Below are 17533 nucleotides of genomic sequence, written 5' to 3'. Positions count from 1 at the left end.
TTTTATAAATTGAGTTCCGGAGTCCTGAGGTCATGATGCAGTTGTATAAGACTCTGGTACGGCCGCATCTGGAATATTGTGTGCAGTTTTGGTCGCCATACTATAGGAAGGATGTGGAGGCATTGGAACGGGTGCAGAGGAGGTTTACCAGGATGTTGCCTGGTATGGAAGGAAAATCGTATGAGGAAAGACTGAGGCACTTGGGGCTGTTTTCACTAGAGAAAAGAAGGTTTAGGGGTGACTTGATTGAGGTGTACAAGATGATTAGGGGGTTAGATAGGGTCGACAGTATGAACCTTTTCCCGCGTATTGAGTCGGGTATTACAAGGGGGCATAGCTTTAAATTAAGGGGGGGTAGATATAGGACTGATGTTAGGGGTAGGTTCTTCACTCAGCGAGTTGTTAGTTCATGGAATGCCCTGCCAGTAACAGTGGTGGACTCTCCCTCTTTATGGGCATTTAAGAGGGCATTGGATAGGTATATGGGGGATAGTGGGTTAGTGTAGTTTAGGTGGGCTTGGATCGGCGCAACATCGAGGGCCCAAGGGCCTGTACTGCGCTGTATTCTTCTATGTTCTATGTTCTATTTGCGTCACTGACTGTGGGTCTGGTTTATATCAGACAGGGGGAGGTTGGTGTCAGTGACTGTGGGGCTAGTTTATATCAGACAGGGAAATATTGGTGTCAGTGACTGTGGGGCTGGTTTATATCAAACAGGGGGAGATTGGTGTCAGTGATTGTGGGGCTGGTTTATATCAGACAGGGGGAGATTGGTGTCAGTGACTGTGGGGCTGGTTTAAATCAGACTGGGGGAGTTTGGTGTCAGTGACTGTGGGGCTAGTTTATATCTGACAGGGGGAGATTGGTGTCAGTGACTGTGGGGCTGGTTTATATCAAACAGGGGGAGATTTTAGATGAGCACTTTGGGGATAGTGACCATAATTCGCTGATTTTTACACTCGTGATGGAGAGGGATAAGTGTGTACTACAGGGCAAGAATTATAGCTGGGGTAAGGGAAATTATGATGCGGTGAGGCATGACTTAGGATGTGTGGCTTGGAAAAGTAGACTCCAAGGCAAGAGTGTAAATGATATGTGGAACTTGTTCAAGGGGCAACTATTGAGTGTCCTTGATAATTATGTACCTGTCAGGCAGGAAGGAAAGGGTCGTGCGAGGGAGCCGTGGTTTAATAAGGAATTGGAATCCCTTGTTAAATGGAAGAGGGCGGCCTATCTCAAGATGAAACGTGAAGGTTCAATTGGGGCGATTGAGAGTTATAGGGTAGCCAGGAAGGACCTGAAGAGAGAGCTAAAAGCAGCAAGGAGGGGACATGAAAGGTCCTTAGTAGATAGGATTAGGGAAAACCCTAAGGCTTTCTATAGGTATGTTAGGAATAAAAGAATGACTAGGGTAGGAATAGGTCCAGTCAAGGATAGTAGGGGGAAGTTGCGTGTGGAGGCGGAAGAGATTGGGGAGACACTGAATGAATACTTTTCTTCAGTATTCACTCAGGAACAGGGCATTGTTGTCGATGAGAATACTGAGGCACAAATAAGTAGAATGGATGGCTTTGAGGTATGTAGAGAAGAGGTGTTGGAAATCCTGGAAAAGGTGAAAATAGATAAGTCCCCTGGGCCTGATGGCATTTATCCTAGGATTCTCTGGGAAGCAAGGGAGGAAATTGCAGAGCCATTGGCCTTGATTTTTATGTCCTCTTTGTCTACAGGAGTAGTCCCAGAAGACTGGAGGATAGCAAATGTGGTTCCCTTGTTCAAAAAGGGGAGTAGGGATAGCCCTAGTAACTATAGGCCGGTGAGTCTCACTTCTGTTGTGGGCAAAGTCTTAGAGAGAATTGTAAGGGATAGGATTTATGCACATCTGGATAGGAATAATGTGATCAAGGATAGTCAGCATGGTTTTGTGAAGGGCAAGTCGTGCCTCACAAACCTTATTGAATTCTTTGAAAAGGTGACGAAGGAGGTTGATGAGGGGAAAGCGGTAGATGTGGTATATATGGATTTTAGTAAGGCGTTTGATAAGGTTCCCCATGGTAGGCTACTGCAGAAAATACGGAGATATGGCATTGAGGGTGAGTTGGAGGTTTGGATTAGAAATTGGCTGGATGGAAGAAGACAGAGGGTAGTAGTTGATGGCAAAGTTTCTTCATGGAGTGCCGTCACTAGCGGTGTTCCGCAAGGATCTGTTTTGGGACCATTGCTGTTTGTCATTTTTATAAATTGAGTTCCGGAGTCCTGAGGTCATGATGCAGTTGTATAAGACTCTGGTACGGCCGCATCTGGAATATTGTGTGCAGTTTTGGTCGCCATACTATAGGAAGGATGTGGAGGCATTGGAACGGGTGCAGAGGAGGTTTACCAGGATGTTGCCTGGTATGGAAGGAAAATCGTATGAGGAAAGACTGAGGCACTTGGGGCTGTTTTCACTAGAGAAAAGAAGGTTTAGGGGTGACTTGATTGAGGTGTACAAGATGATTAGGGGGTTAGATAGGGTCGACAGTATGAACCTTTTCCCGCGTATTGAGTCGGGTATTACAAGGGGGCATAGATTTAAATTTAGGGGGGGTAGATATAGGACTGATGTTAGGGGTAGGTTCTTCACTCAGCGAGTTGTTAGTTCATGGAAAGCCCTGCCAGTAACAGTGGTGGACTCTCCCTCTTTATGGGCATTTAAGAGGGCATTGGATAGGTATATGGAGGATAGTGGGTTAGTGTAGTTTAGGTGGGCTTGGATCGGCGCAACATCGAGGGCCCAAGGGCCTGTACTGCGCTGTATTCTTCTATGTTCTATGTTCTATTTGCGTCACTGACTGTGGGTCTGGTTTATATCAGACAGGGGGAGGTTGGTGTCAGTGACTGTGGGGCTAGTTTATATCAGACAGGGAAATATTGGTGTCAGTGACTGTGGGGCTGGTTTATATCAAACAGGGGGAGATTGGTGTCAGTGATTGTGGGGCTGGTTTATATCAGACAGGGGGAGATTGGTGTCAGTGACTGTGGGGCTGGTTTAAATCAGACTGGGGGAGTTTGGTGTCAGTGACTGTGGGGCTGGTTTATATCAGACTGGGGTAGATTGGTGTCAGTGACTGTGGGTTGATTTATATCAGAAAAGGGGAGATTAGTGTCAGTGACTGTGGGTTGGTTTATATATCAGACAAGGGGAGAATAGTGTCAGGGACTGTGGGGCTGGTTTATATCAGACTGGGGGAGATTGGTGTCAGTGACTGTGGGTCTAGTTTATATCAGACAGGGGGAGATTTGTGTCAGTGATTGTGGGGCTGGTTTATATCAGAAAGGGTGAGATTGGTGTCAGTGACTGTGGGGCTGGTTTATATCTGACAAGGGGAGATTGGCGTCACTGATTGTGGGTCTGGTTTATATCAGACAGGGGAAGATTGGTGTCTGTCACTGTGGGGCTGGTTTATATCAGACAGGGGGAGATTGGTGTCAGTGACTGTGGGGCTAGTTTATATCAGACAGGGGGAGATTGGTGTCAGTGATAGTGGGGCTGGTTTATATCAGTCAGGGGGAGATTTGCGTCACTGACTGTGGGTCTGGTTTATATCAGACAGGGGGAGGTTGGTGTCAGTGACTGTGGGGCTAGTTTATATCAGACAGGGGAACATTGGTGTCAGTAACTGTGGGGCTGGTTTATATCAAACAGGGGGAGATTGGTGTCAGTGACTGTGGGGCTAGTTTATATCAGACAGGGTGAGATTGGTGTCAGTGACTGTGGGGCTGGTTTATATCAGACAGGGGGAGATTAGTGTCAGTGACTGTGAGGCTGGTTTATAACAGACAGAGGGAGGTTGGCGTCAGTGAATGAGGGGCTCGTTTATATCAGGCAGGCGGAGATTGGTGTCAGTGACTGTGGGGCTGGTTTATATCAGACAAGGGAAGATTGGAGTCATTGAAAGTGGGCTGGTTTATATCAGACAAGGGGAGATTGGAGTCAGTGACTGTGGGGCTGGTTTATATCAGACCGGGGGAGGTTGGCGTCAGTGAATGAGAGGCTCGTTTATATCAGACAGGGGGTGATTGGTGTCAGTGACTGTGGGGCTGGTTTATATCATACAAGGGAAGATTGGCGTCATTGACTGTGGGCTGGTTTATATCAGACAGGGGGAGATTGGTTTCAGTGACTGTGGGGCTGGTTTATATCAGACAAGGGGAGATTGGTGTCAGTGACTGTGGGGCTGGTTTATATCAGACAGGGGGAGATTGGTGTCAGTGACTGTGGGCTGGCTTAGATCAGACAGGAGGAGATTGGTGTCAGTGACTGTGGGTTGGTTTATATCAGACAGGGGGGAGATTGGTGTCAGTGACAGTTGGGCTGGTTTATATCAGACAGGAAGAGATTGGTGTCAGTGACTGTGGAGCTGGTTTATATCAGACAGGGGGAGATTGGCGTCATTGACTGTGGGGCTGGTTTATATCAGACATTGGGAGATTGGCGTCATTGACTGTGGGCTGGCTTATATCAGACAAGGGGAGATTGGTGTCAGTGACTCTGGGGCAGGTTTATATCAGACAGGGGGAGCTTGGCGTCAGCGACTTTGGTGCTGGTTTATATCAGAGAAGGGAAGATTGGCGTCATTGACTGTGGGGCTGGTTTATATCAGACAAGGGGAGATTGGCGTCATTGACTATAGGCTGGTTTATATCAGACAAGGGGAGATTGGTGTCAGTGACTCTGGGGCAGGTTTATATCAGACAGGGGGAGATTGGTGTCAGTGACTGTGGGGCTGGTTTATATCAGACAGGGGGAGATTGGCGTCATTGACTGTGGGCTGGTTTATATCAGACAAGGCGAGATTGGTGTCAGTGACTCTGGGGCAGGTTTATCTCAGACAAGGGGAGATTAGTGTCAGTGACTGTGGGGCTGGTTTATGTCAGACAGGGGGAGATTGGTGTCAGTGACTGTGGTGCTGGTTTATATCAGACAAGGGGAGGTTGGTGTCAGTGACTGTGGGGCTGGTTTATATCAGACTGGGGGGAGATTGGTGTCAGTGACTGTGGGCTGGTTTATATCAGACAAGGCGAGATTGGTGTCAGTGACTCTGGGGCAGGTTTATCTCAGACAAGGGGAGATTAGTGTCAGTGACTGTGGGGCTGGTTTATGTCAGACAGGGGGAGATTGGTGTCAGTGACTGTGGTGCTGGTTTATATCAGGCAGGGGGGAGATTGGTGTCAGTGACTGTGGGGCTGGTTTATATCAGACAGGAAGAGATTGGTGTCAGTGACTGTGGGGCTGGTTTATATCAGACTGGGGGGAGATTGGTGTCAGTGACTGTGGGTCTGGTTTATATCAGACTGGGGGGAGATTGGTGTCAGTGACTCTGGGGCAGTTTTATCTCAGACAGGGGGAGGTTGGCTTCAGTGAATGAGGGGCTCGTTTATATCAGACAGGGGGAGATTGGTGTCAGTGACTGTGGGGCTGGTTTATATCAGACTGGGGGGAGATTGGTGTCAGTGACTGTGGGGCAGGTTTATCTAAGACAGGGGGAGGTTGGCGTCAGTGAATGAGGGGCTCGTTTGTATCAGACAGCGGGAGATTGGTGTCAGTGACTGTGGGGCTGATTTATATCAGACAGGGAGGTTGGCGTCAGTGAATGAGCGGCTCGTTTATATCAGACAAGGGAAGATTGGCGTCATTGACTGTGGGCTGGTTTATATCAGACAGGGGGTGATTGGTGTCAGTGACTGTGGGGCTGGTTTATCTCAGACAAGGGGAGATGTGTGTCAGTGACTGTGGGGCTGGTTTATATCAGACAGGGGGAGATCGGTGTCAGAGACTGTGGGGCTGGTTTATATCAGACAGGGGGAGATTGGTGTCAGTGACTGTGGGCTGGTTTATGTCAGACAGGGGGAGATTGGTGTCAGTGACTGTGGGCTGGTTTATATCAGACAAGGGGAGATTGGTGGCAGTGACTGTGGCGATGGTTTTTATCTGACAGGGGGAGATTGTTTTCAGAGACTGTTGGGCTGGTTTATATCAGACAATGGGAGATTGGCGTCAGTGACTGTGGTCCTCGTTTATATCAGACAAGGGGAGATTGGTGTCGCTGACTGTGGGGCTGGGTTATATCAGACACGGGGGAGATTGGTGTCAGTGATTCTGGGGCAGGTTCATGTCAGACAAGGGGAGATTCGTGTCAGTGTCTGTGGGGCTGGTTTATCTCATACAAGGGGAGATTGGTGTCAGTGACTGTGGGGCTGGTTTATATCAGACAGGGGGAGATTGGTGTCAGTGACTGTGGGGCTGGTTTATATCAGACTGGGGGGAGATTGATGTCAGTGACTCTGGGGCAGGTTTATGTCAGACAAGGGGAGATTGGTGTCAGTGACTGTGGGGATGGTTTATATCAGGCAGGGGGAGATTGGTGTCAGTGACTGTGGGCTGGTTTATATCAGACAAGGGGAGGTTGGTGTCAGTGACTGTGGGGCTGGTTTATTTCAGACAAGGGGAGATTGGTGTCAGTGACTGTGCGGATGGTTTATATCAGACAGGGGGAGATTGGTGTCAGTGACTGTGGGTTGGTTTATATCAGACAGGGGGAGATTAGTTTCTGTCACTGTCGGGATGGATTATATCAGACAACATGAGATTGGTGAAAGATTTTGTGGGAATGATTTAAATTGGACGTAGGGAGTTTGGTATCACTCTCTGGGAGACTGGTTTATATCAGGAGAGATTGGAGTCAGTGAATGAGGGGTTCGTTTATATCAGACAAGGGGAGATTGGTGTTAGTGACTGTGGGGCTGGTTCATATCAGACAGGGAGAGAATGATGTCAGTGTCTGTGGGGCTAGTTTAAGTCAGACAAGGGGAGATTAGTATCAGGGACTCTACGGCTGGTTTATATCAGACAAGGGGAGATTGGCGTCAGTGACTGTGGTCTGATTTATATATGACAAGGGGTGATTGGCGTCAGTGAATGTGGGGCTGGTTTATATCAGACAAGGGAAGATTGGCGTCATTGAATGTGGGCTGGTTTATATCAGACAAGGGGAGATTGGTTTCAGTGACTGTGGGGCTGGTTTATATCAGACAGGGGGAGGTTGGCGTCAGTGAATGAGGGGCTCGTTTATATCAGACAGGGGGAGATTGGTGTCAGTGACTGTGGGGCTGGTTTATATCATACAAGGGAAGATTGGTGTCATTGACAGTGGGCTGGTTTATATCAGACAGGGGGAGATTGGTGTCAGTGACTGTGGGTCTGGTTTATATCAGACAAGGGGAGATTGGTGTCAGTGACTGTGGGGCTGGTTTATATCAGACAAGGGGAGATTGGTGTCAGTGACTGTGGGGCTGGTTTATATCAGACAGTGGGGAGATTGGTGTCAGTGATTCTGGGGCAGGTTTATGTCAGACAAGGGAAGATTGGCATCAGTGACTGTGGGGCTGGAATATATCAGACAAGGGGAGATTGGTGTCAGCGAATGCTGGGGCTAGTTTTTGTCAGACAGGGGGAGATTGGCATCTGTGACTGTGGGGCTGGTTTTTATCAAACAGTGGGAGATTGGTGTCAGTGTCTGTGGGGCTGGTTTATATCAGACAGGGGTGTTTTGGTGATCGTGACTGAGGGGCAAGGCTATGTCAGACAGGGGGAGATTGGCGTCAGAGACTGTGGGCTGGTTTATATCAGATATGCAGAGATTGGTGTCAGAGACTGTGGGCCTGTTTTATATCAGACAGTAGAGATTGCCGTTGTGACTGTGGGGCTGGTGTGTATCAGACAGGGGGAGATTGGCGTCAGTGACTGTGAGGCTGGTTAATATCAGACAGGGGGAGATTGGTGTCAGTGACTGTGGGGCTGGTTTATATCAGACAGGGGGGTTTTGGTGATAGTGAATGTGGGGCAAGTCTATGTCAGACAGGGGGAGATTGGCGTCAGTGACTGTGGGCTGGTTTATATCAGATATGCAGAGATTGGTGTCAGAGACTGTGGGCCTGTTTTATATCAGACAGTAGAGATTGCCGTTGTGACTGTGGGGCTGGTGTGTATCAGACAGGGGGAGATTGGCGTCAGTGACTGTGAGGCTGGTTCAAATCAGACAGGGGGAGATTGGTGTCAGTGACTGTGGGCTAGTTCATATCAGACAGGGGGAGATTGGTGTCAGTGACTGTGGGGCTGATTTATATCAGACAGGGGGGTTTTGGTGATAGTGACTGCGGGGCAAGTCTATGTCAGACAGGGGGAGATTGGCGTCAGTGACTGTGGGTTGGTTTATATCAGACAGGGGGAGATTAGTATCAGGGACTCTACGGCTGGTTTATATCAGACAAGGGGAGATTGGCGTCAGTGACTGTGGGCTGATTTATATATGACAAGGGGTGATTGGCGTCAGTGAATGTGGGTCTGGTTTATATCAGACAAGGGAAGATTGGCGTCATTGAATGTGGGCTGGTTTACATCAGACAAGGGGAGATTGGTGTCAGTGACTATGGGTCTGGTTTATATCAGACAGGGGGAGATTGGTGTCAGTGACTGTGGGGCTGGTTTATATCAGACAAGGGGAGATTGGTGTCAGTGACTGTGGAGCTGGTTTATATCAGACAAGGGGAGATTGGTGTCAGTGACTCTGGGGCTGGTTTTTATCAGACAGGGGGTGTTTGGTGTCAGTGACTCTGGGGCAGATTTATGTCAGCCAAGGGGAGATTGGTGTCAGTGACTGTGGGTTGGTTTATATCAGACAGGGGGGAGATTGGTGTCAGTGACTGTGGGGCTCGTTTATATCAGACAGGAGGAGATTGGTGTCAGTGACTGTGGGGCTGGTTTATATCAGACAGTGGGGAGATTGGTGTCAGTGATTCTGGGGCAGGTTTATGTCAGACAAGGGGAGATTGGCATCAGTGACTGTGGGGCTGGAATATATCAGACAAGGGGAGATTGGTGTCAGTGACTGTGGGGCTGGTTTATGTCAGATAGGGGGAGATTGGCATCTGTGACTGTGGCGCTCGTTTATATCAAACAGTGGGAGATTGGTGTCAGTGACTGTGGGCTGGTTTATATCAGATATGCAGAGATTGGTGTCCGAGACTGTGGTCCTGGTTTATATCAGACAGTAGAGATTGCCGTTGTGACTGTGGGGCTGGTGTGTATCAGACAGGGGGAGATTGGCGTCAGTGACTGTGAGGCTGGTTAATATCAGACAGGGGGAGATTGTTGTCTGTCACTGTGGGCTAGTTCATATCAGACAGGGGGAGATTGGTGTCAGTGACTGTGGGACTGGTTTATATCAGACAGGGGGATATTGGTGATAGTGACTGCGGGGCAAGTCTATGTCAGACAGGGGGAGATTGGTGTCAGTGACTGTGGGTTGGTTTATATCAGACAGGGGGAGATTAGTTTCAGTCACTGTCTGGATGGATTATATCAGACAACATGAGATTGGTGAAAGATTTTGTGGGAATGATTCAAATTGGACTTAGGGAGTTTGGTATCACTCTCTGGGAGACTGGTTTATATCAGGAGAGATTGATGTCAGTGAATGAGGGGTTCGTTTATATCAGACAGGGGGAGATTGGTGTCAGTGACTGTGGGGCTGGATTATATCAGACAGGAGGTGATTGGTGTCAGTGTCTGTGGGGCTGGGTTATATCAGACAGGGGAGATTGGTGTCAGTGACTATGGGGCTAATTTAAGTCAGACAAGGGTAGATTAGTATCAGGGACTGTGGGGCTGGTTTATATCAGATAGGGGGAGATTGGCGTCAGTGACTGTGGGCTGATTTATATCTGACAAGGGGTGATTGGCGTCAATGAAGTTGGGGCTGCTTTATATCAGACATGGGGAGATTGGTGTGAGTGACTGTGGTGAAAAGGTGTTGCTGGAAAAGCACAGCAGGTCAGTAAGCATCCAAGGGACAGGAGAATCGACGTTTTGGGCGTAAGGTCTTCTTCAGGAATGCTGCTTTATATGACAGGGGGAGATTGGTGTCATGGACTGTGGGTCTGGTTTACATTAGTCAGGGGGAGATTGCTGTCAATGACTGTGGGTATGTTTATATCAGACAAGGGGTGATTGGCATGAGTGACTGTGAGGCTGGTTTATATCAGACAGGGGGAGATTGGTGTCAGTTTCTGTGCGCTGGTTTATGTCAGACAGGGTGAGATTGGTGTCAGTGTCTGTGCGGCTGGTTTACATCAGACAGGAGGAGATTGGTGTCAGTGACTGTGGGGCTAGTTTATATCAGACAGGGGGAGATTGATGTCAGGGACTGTGGGGCTGGTTTATATCAGACAGGGGGAGATTGGCGTCAGTGACTGTGGGACGTGTTTATATCAGACAAGGGGAGATTGGTGTCAGTGTCTGTTGGTCTGGTTTATATCAGACAAGGGGGAGATTGGCGTCAGTGACTGTGGGACGTGTTTATATCAGACAAGGGGAGATTGGTGTCAGTGTCTGTGGGGCAGGTTTATATCAGACAGGGGGAGATTGGTGTCAGTGAGTGTGGGGCTGGTTTATATCAGACATGGGGAGATTGGTGTCAGTGATTCTTGGTTGGTTTATATCAGACAAGGAGAGTTTGGCGTCAGTGATTGTGGGGCTGGTTTATGTCAGACAACGGGAGATTGGTGTCAGTGACTGTGGGGCTGCTTTATATCAGACAAGGGGAGATTGGTGTCAGTGACTGTGGGGCTGGTTTATATCAGACAAGGGGGGATTGGTGTCAGTGCTTGTCGGTTGGTTTACGTCAGACAAGTAGAGTTTGGTGTCAAAGAACATAGAACATAGAACATAGAAGAATACAGCGCAGTACAGACCCTTCGGCCTTGATGTTGCACCGATCCAAGCCCACCTAACCTACATTAGCCCACTATCCTCCATATGCCTATCCAATGCCTTCTTAAATGCCCATAATGAGGGAGAGTCCACCACTGCTACTGGCAGGGCATTCCATGAAATCACGACTCGCTGAGTAAAGAACCTACCCCTAACATTTGTCCTATACCTATCCCCCCTTAATTTAAAGCTATGCCCCCTTGTAATAGCTGACTCCATACGTGGAAAAAGATTCTCACTGTCGACCCTATCTAAACCCCTAATCATCTTGTACACCTCTATCAAGTCACCCCTAAACCTTCTTTTCTCTGATGAAAACAGCCCCAAGTGCCTCAGCCTTTCCTCATACGATCTTCCTTCCATACCAGGCAACATCCTGGCAAACCTCCTCTGCACCCGTTCCAGTGCCTCCACATCCTTCCTATAGTATGGCGACCAAAACTGCACACAATACTCCAGATGCGGCCGCACCAGAATCTTATACAACTGCAACATGATCTCAGTACTCCGGAACTCAATTCCTCTACCAATAAAAGCCAGTACGCCATATGCCTTCTTCACCGCACTATTTGCCTGGGTGGCAACTTTCAAAGAACTGTGTACATGGACACCAAGATCCCTCTGTTCATCCACACTACCAAGTATCCGTCCATTAGCCCAGTACCCCATCTTTTTGTTACTCTTAACAAAGTGAATCATCTCACACTTAGCTACATTGAACTCCATTTGCCACCTTTCTGCCCAGTTCTCCAGCTTATCTATATCACGCTGTAACCTGCCACGTCCTTCCTCACTGTCTATGACTCCTCCGACTTTCGTATCATCTGAAAACTTGCTCACCCAACCTTCTAACCACTCCTCCAGATCAGTGACTGTCAGGCTAGATTATACCAGAAAAGGGGACATTGGTGTCAGTGACTGTGGGGCTGGAATATATCAGACAAAGGGGAGATTGGCGTCAGTGATTGTGGGGCTGGTTTATATCAGACAGGGGGAGATTGGGGTCAGTGACTGTGGGCCTGGTTTATATCAGGCAAGAGGAGATTGGTGTCAGTTTCTGTGGGGCTGGTTTATATCAGAGAGGGGGAGATTGGTGTCAGTGACTGTGGGGCTGGTGTATATCAGACAGGGGGAGTTTGGTGTCAGTGACTGTGGAGCAGTTCATACCAGACAGGGGGAGATTGATGTCAGTGACTGTGGGGCAGGTTTATATCAGACAAGGGGAGACTGGTGTCACTGACTATGGGGCTAGTTTATATCAGACAAGGGGAGATTGGTGTCAATGACTGTGGGGCTAGTTTATATCAGACAGGTGGAGATTGATGTCAGGGACTGTGGGGCTGGTTTATATCAGACAGGGGGAGATAGATGTCAGGGACTGTGGGGCTGGTTTATATCAGACAGGGAGAGATTGGTGTCTGTGACTGTGGGGCTGGTTTATATCAGACTGTGGGAGATTGGCGTCAGTGATTGCGAGGCTGGTTTATATCAAATAGGGGGAGATTGGTGCCAGGGACTGTGGGGTGTTTTATGGCAGACAGGGGGAGATTGGCATCTGTGACTGTAGGGCTGGTTTATATCAAACAAGGGGAGATTGGTGTCAGTGACTGTGGGGCTGGTTTATATCAGACAGGAGGAGATTGGTGTCAGTGACTGTGGGGATGGTTTATATCAGATAGGAGGAGATTGGTGTCAGTGACTGTGGGGCTGGTTTATATCAGACAGGAGGAGATTGGTGTCAGTGACTGTGGGGATGGTTTATGGCAGACAGGGGGAGCTTGGCGTTAGTGACTGTGGGGTTGGTTTATATCAGACTGTGGGAGATTGGCGTCAGTGATTGCGAGGCTGGTTTATATCAAATAGGGGGAGATTGGTGCCAGGGACTGTGGGGTGTTTTATGGCAGACAGGGGGAGATTGGCATCTGTGACTGTAGGGCTGGTTTATATCAAACAAGGGGAGATTGGTGTCAGTGACTGTGGGGCTGGTTTATATCAGACAGGAGGAGATTGGTGTCAGTGACTGTGGGGATGGTTTATATCAGACAGGAGGAGATTGGTGTCAGTGACTGTGGGTCTGGATTATATCAGACAGGGGGAGATTGATGTCAGGGACTGTGTGGCTGGTTTATATCAGACAGGGGGAGATTGGTGTCAGTGACTGTGGGGCTGGTTTATATCAGACAAGGGGAGATTGGCATCAGTGACTGTGGGACGTGTTTATATCAGACAAGGGGAGATTTGTGTCAGTGACTGTGGAGCTACTTTAAATCAGAAAACAGGAGATTGGTGTCAGTGACTGTGGGGCTGGTTTATATCAAACAGGGGGAGATTTGCGTCACTGACTGTGGGTCTGGTGTATATCAGACAGTGGGAGATTGGTGTCAGTGACTGTGGGGCTGGTTTATATCAGACAGGGGGAGATTGGTGTCAGTGTTTGTGGGGCTGGTTTATATCAGATTGGGGGAGATAGGTGTCAGGGACTGTGGGGTGGTTAATATCAGACAGGGGAAGATTGGTGTCAGTGTTTGTGGGGCTGGTTTATGGCAGAAAGGGGAGACTGGTGTCAGGGAATGTGGGGTGGTTTATATCAAACAGGGGGAGATTGGTGTCAGTGACTGTGGGGCTGGTTTATATCAGACAGGGGGAGATTGGCGTCAGTGACTGTGGGGCTGGTTTATGGCAGAAAGGGAAGATTGGTGTCAGGGAATGTGGGGTGGTTTATATCAAACAGGGGGAGATTGGTGTCAGTGACTGTGGGGCTGTTTTATATCAGACAGGAGAAGATTGATGTGATTGACTGTGGGCTGGTTTATATCAGACAAGGGGAGATTGGTGTCAGTGACTGTGGGGCTGGTTTATATCAGACAGCGGGAGATTGGCGTCAGTGATTGTGGGGCTGGTTTATATCAGACAGGAGGAGATTGGTGTGATTGACTGTGGGCTGGTTTATATCAGACAAGGGGAGATTGTTGTCAGTGACTGTGGGTTGGTTTATATCAGACAGGGGGAGATTAGTTTCACTCACTGTCGGGATGGATTATATCAGACAACATGAGATTGGTGAAAGATTTTGTGGGAATGATTTAAATTGGATGTAGGGAGTTTGGTATCACTCTCTGGGAGACTCGTTTATATCAGGAGAGATTGGAGTCAGTGAATGAGGGGTTCGTTTATCTCAGACAGGGGGAGATTGGTGGCAGTGACTGTGGGGCTCGATTATATCAGACAGGAGGGGATTGGTGTCAGTGTCTGTGGGGCTAGTTTAAGTCAGACAAGGGGAGATTAGTATCAGGGAGTGTGGGGCTGGTTTACATTAGACAGGGAGAGATTGGTGTCAGTGTCTGTGGGGCTAGTTTTAAGTCAGACAAGGGGAGATTAGTATCAGGGACTGTATGGCTGGTTTATATCAGACAAGGGGAGATTGGCGTCAGTGACTGTGGTGAAAAGATGTGGCTGGAAACGCACAGCAGGTCAGTAAGCATCCAAGGGACAGGAGAATCGACGTTTTGGGCATCAGATCTTCTTCAGGAATGCTGGTTTATATGACAGGGGGAGATTGGTGTCATGGACTGTGTGTGTGGTTTACATTAGTCAGGGGGAGATTGCTGTCAATAACTGTGGGTATGTTTATATCAGACAAGGGGTGATTGGCATGAGTGACTGTGAGGCTGGTTTATATCAGACAGGGGGAGATTGGCGTCAGTGATGGTGGGTTGGTTTATATCAGACAGGTGGAGATTGTTGTCAGTGACTGTGGGGCTGGTTTATATCAGACAGGGGGAGGTTGGCGTCAGTGACTGTGGGGCTGGTTTATATCAGACAGGAGGAGGTTGGTATCAGTGACTGTGGGTTGGTTTATATCAGACAAGGGGAGATTGGTGTCAGTGATTCTGGGGCAGGTTTATGTCAGACAGGGGGGAGTTTGGTGTCAGTGACTGTGGGGCTGGTTTATATCAGATATGCAGAGATTGGTGTCAGGGACTGTGGAGCTGGTTTATATCAGACAGGGGGAGATTGGCATCAGTGACTGTGGGGCTGGAATATTTCAGACAAGGGGAGATTGGTGTCAGTGACTGTGGGGCTGGTTTATGTCAGACAGGGGGAGATTGGTGTCAGTGACTTTGGGGCTGGTTTATATCAGATATGCAGAGATTGGTGTCAGGGACTGTGGAGCTGGTTTATATCAGACAGGGGGAGATTGGCATCAGTGACTGTGGGGCTGGAATATTTCAGACAAGGGGAGATTGGTGTCAGTGACTGTGGGGCTGGTTTATGTCAGACAGGGGGAGATTGGTGTCAGTGACTTTGGGGCTGGTTTATATCAGATATGCAGAGATTGGTGTCAGTGAGTGTGGGGCTGGTTTATATCAGACAGGGGGAGATTGCCATTGTGACTGTGGGGCTGGTGTGTATCAGACAAGGGGAGATTGGCGTCAGTGACTGTGAGGCTGGTTCAAATCAGACAGGGGGAGATTGGTGTCAGTGACTGTGGGCTGGTTCATATCAGACAGGGGAAGATTGGTGTCAGTGACTGTGGGGCTGGTTTCTATCAGACAGGCGGATATTTGTGTCAGTGACTGCGGGGCAAGTCTATGTCAGACAGGGGGAGATTGGCGTCAGTGACTGTGGGCTGATTTATATCAGACAAGGGGTGATTGGCGTCAGTGAATGTGGGGCTGCTTTATATCAGACAAGGGGAGATTGGTGTCAGTGACTGTGGTGAAAAGGTGTTGCTGGAAAAGCACAGCAGGTCAGTAAGCATCCAAGAGACAGGAGAATCAACGTTTTGGGCGTAAGGTCTTCTTCAGCAATGCTGGTTTATATGACAGGGGGAGATTGGTGTCATGGACTGTGGGTATGTTTATATCAGACAAGGGGTGATTGGCATGAGTGACTGTGAGGCTGGTTTATATCAGACAGGGTGAGATTGGTGTCAGTGTCTGTAGGGCTGGTTTATGTCAGACAGGGGGAGATTGTGTCAGTGTCTGTGGGCTGGTTTATGTCTGACAGGGTGAGATTTGTGTCTTTGTCTGTGCGGCTGGTTTATATCAGACAAGGGGAGATCGGTGTCAGTGACTTTGGGGCTAGATTATATCAGACAGGGGGAGATTGATGTCAGGGACTGTGTGGCTGGTTTATATCAGACAGGGTGAGATTGGCGTCAGTGACTGTAGGACGTGTTTATATCAGACAAGGGGAGATTGGTGTCAGTGACTGTGGGTCTGGTTTATATCAGACAAGGGGGAGATTGGTGTCAGTGTCTGTGGGGCAGGTTTATATCAGAGAGGGGGAGATTGGTGTCAGTGAGTGTGGGGCTGGTTTATATCAGACATGGGGAGATTGGTGTCAGTGATTCTCGGTTGGTTTATATCAGACAAGGAGAGTTTAGCGTCAGTGACTGTGGGGCTGGTTTATATCAGACAACGGGAGATTGGTGTCAGTGACTGTGGGGCTGGTTTATATCAGTTCGGGGGAGATTGGTATCAGTGACTGTGGGGCTGGTTTATATCAGACAGGGGGAGATTGGTGTCATTGAATGTGGGGCTGGTTTATATCAGACAGGGGGAGATTGATGTCCGGGACTGTGTGGCTGGTGCAAAATCAGACAGTGGGAGATTGGCGTCAGTGACTGTGGGAGGTGTTTATGTCAGACAAGGGGAGATTGGTGTCAGTGAGTATGGGGCTAGTTTATATCAGACGAGGGGAGATTGGTGTCAGTGATTGTGGGGCTAGTTTATATCCGACAGGGGGAGATTGATGTCAGGGACTGTGTGGCTGGTTTATATCAGACAGGGTGAGATTGGCGTCAGTGACTGTAGGACGTGTTTGTATCAGACAAGGGGAAATTGGTGTCAGTGACTGTGGGTCTGGTTTATATCAGACAAGGGGGAGATTGGTGTCAGTGTCTGTGGGGCAGGTTTATATCAGAGAGGGGGAGATTGGTGTCAGTGAGTGTGGGGCTGGTTTATATCAGACATGGGGAGATTGGTGTCAGTGATTCTCGGTTGGTTTATATCAGACATGGAGAGTTTAGCGTCAGTGACTGTGGGGCTGGTTTATATCAGACAACGGGAGATTGGTGTCAGTGACTGGGGCTGGTTTATATCAGACAAGGGGAGATTGGTGTCAGTGACTGTGGGGCTGGTTTATATCAGTTCGGGGGAGATTGGTATCAGTGACTGTGGGGCTGGTTTATATCAGACAGGGGAGATTGGTGTCATTGAATGTGGGGCTGGTTTATATCAGACAGGGGGAGATTGATGTCCGGGACTGTGTGGCTGGTGCAAAATCAGACAGTGGGAGATTGGCGTCAGTGACTGTGGGAGGTGTTTATGTCAGACAAGGGGAGATTGGTGTCAGTGATTATGGGGCTAGTTTATATCAGACGAGGGGAGATTGGTGTCAGTGATTGTGGGGCTAGTTTATATCCGACAGGGGGAGATTGATGTCAGGGACTGCGGGGCTGGTTTATATCAAACAGGGGGAGATTGATGTCAGGGACTGTGGGGCTGGTTTATATCAGACAGGGGGAGATTGTTGTCAGTGACTGTAGGGCTGGTTTATATCAGACAGGGGGGGTTTGGTGTCAGTGACTGTGGAGCTGGTTTATATCAGACATGGGGAGATTGGTGTCAGTGACTGTAGGGCTGGTTTATGTCAGACAGCGTGAGATTGTGTCAGTGTCTGTGCGGCTGGTTTATGTCAGACAGGGTGAGATTGGTGTCA

This window comes from Chiloscyllium plagiosum, unplaced genomic scaffold (genome assembly GCF_037043375.1).
Source record: "Chiloscyllium plagiosum isolate Xiang-an unplaced genomic scaffold, Cpla_swu_hap1 HiC_scaffold_39, whole genome shotgun sequence".
Classification (NCBI taxonomy): Eukaryota; Metazoa; Chordata; class Chondrichthyes; order Orectolobiformes; family Hemiscylliidae; genus Chiloscyllium; species Chiloscyllium plagiosum.
The sequence above is the reverse complement of the archived record's forward strand: the minus strand, read 5'-3'. Positions refer to the sequence as shown.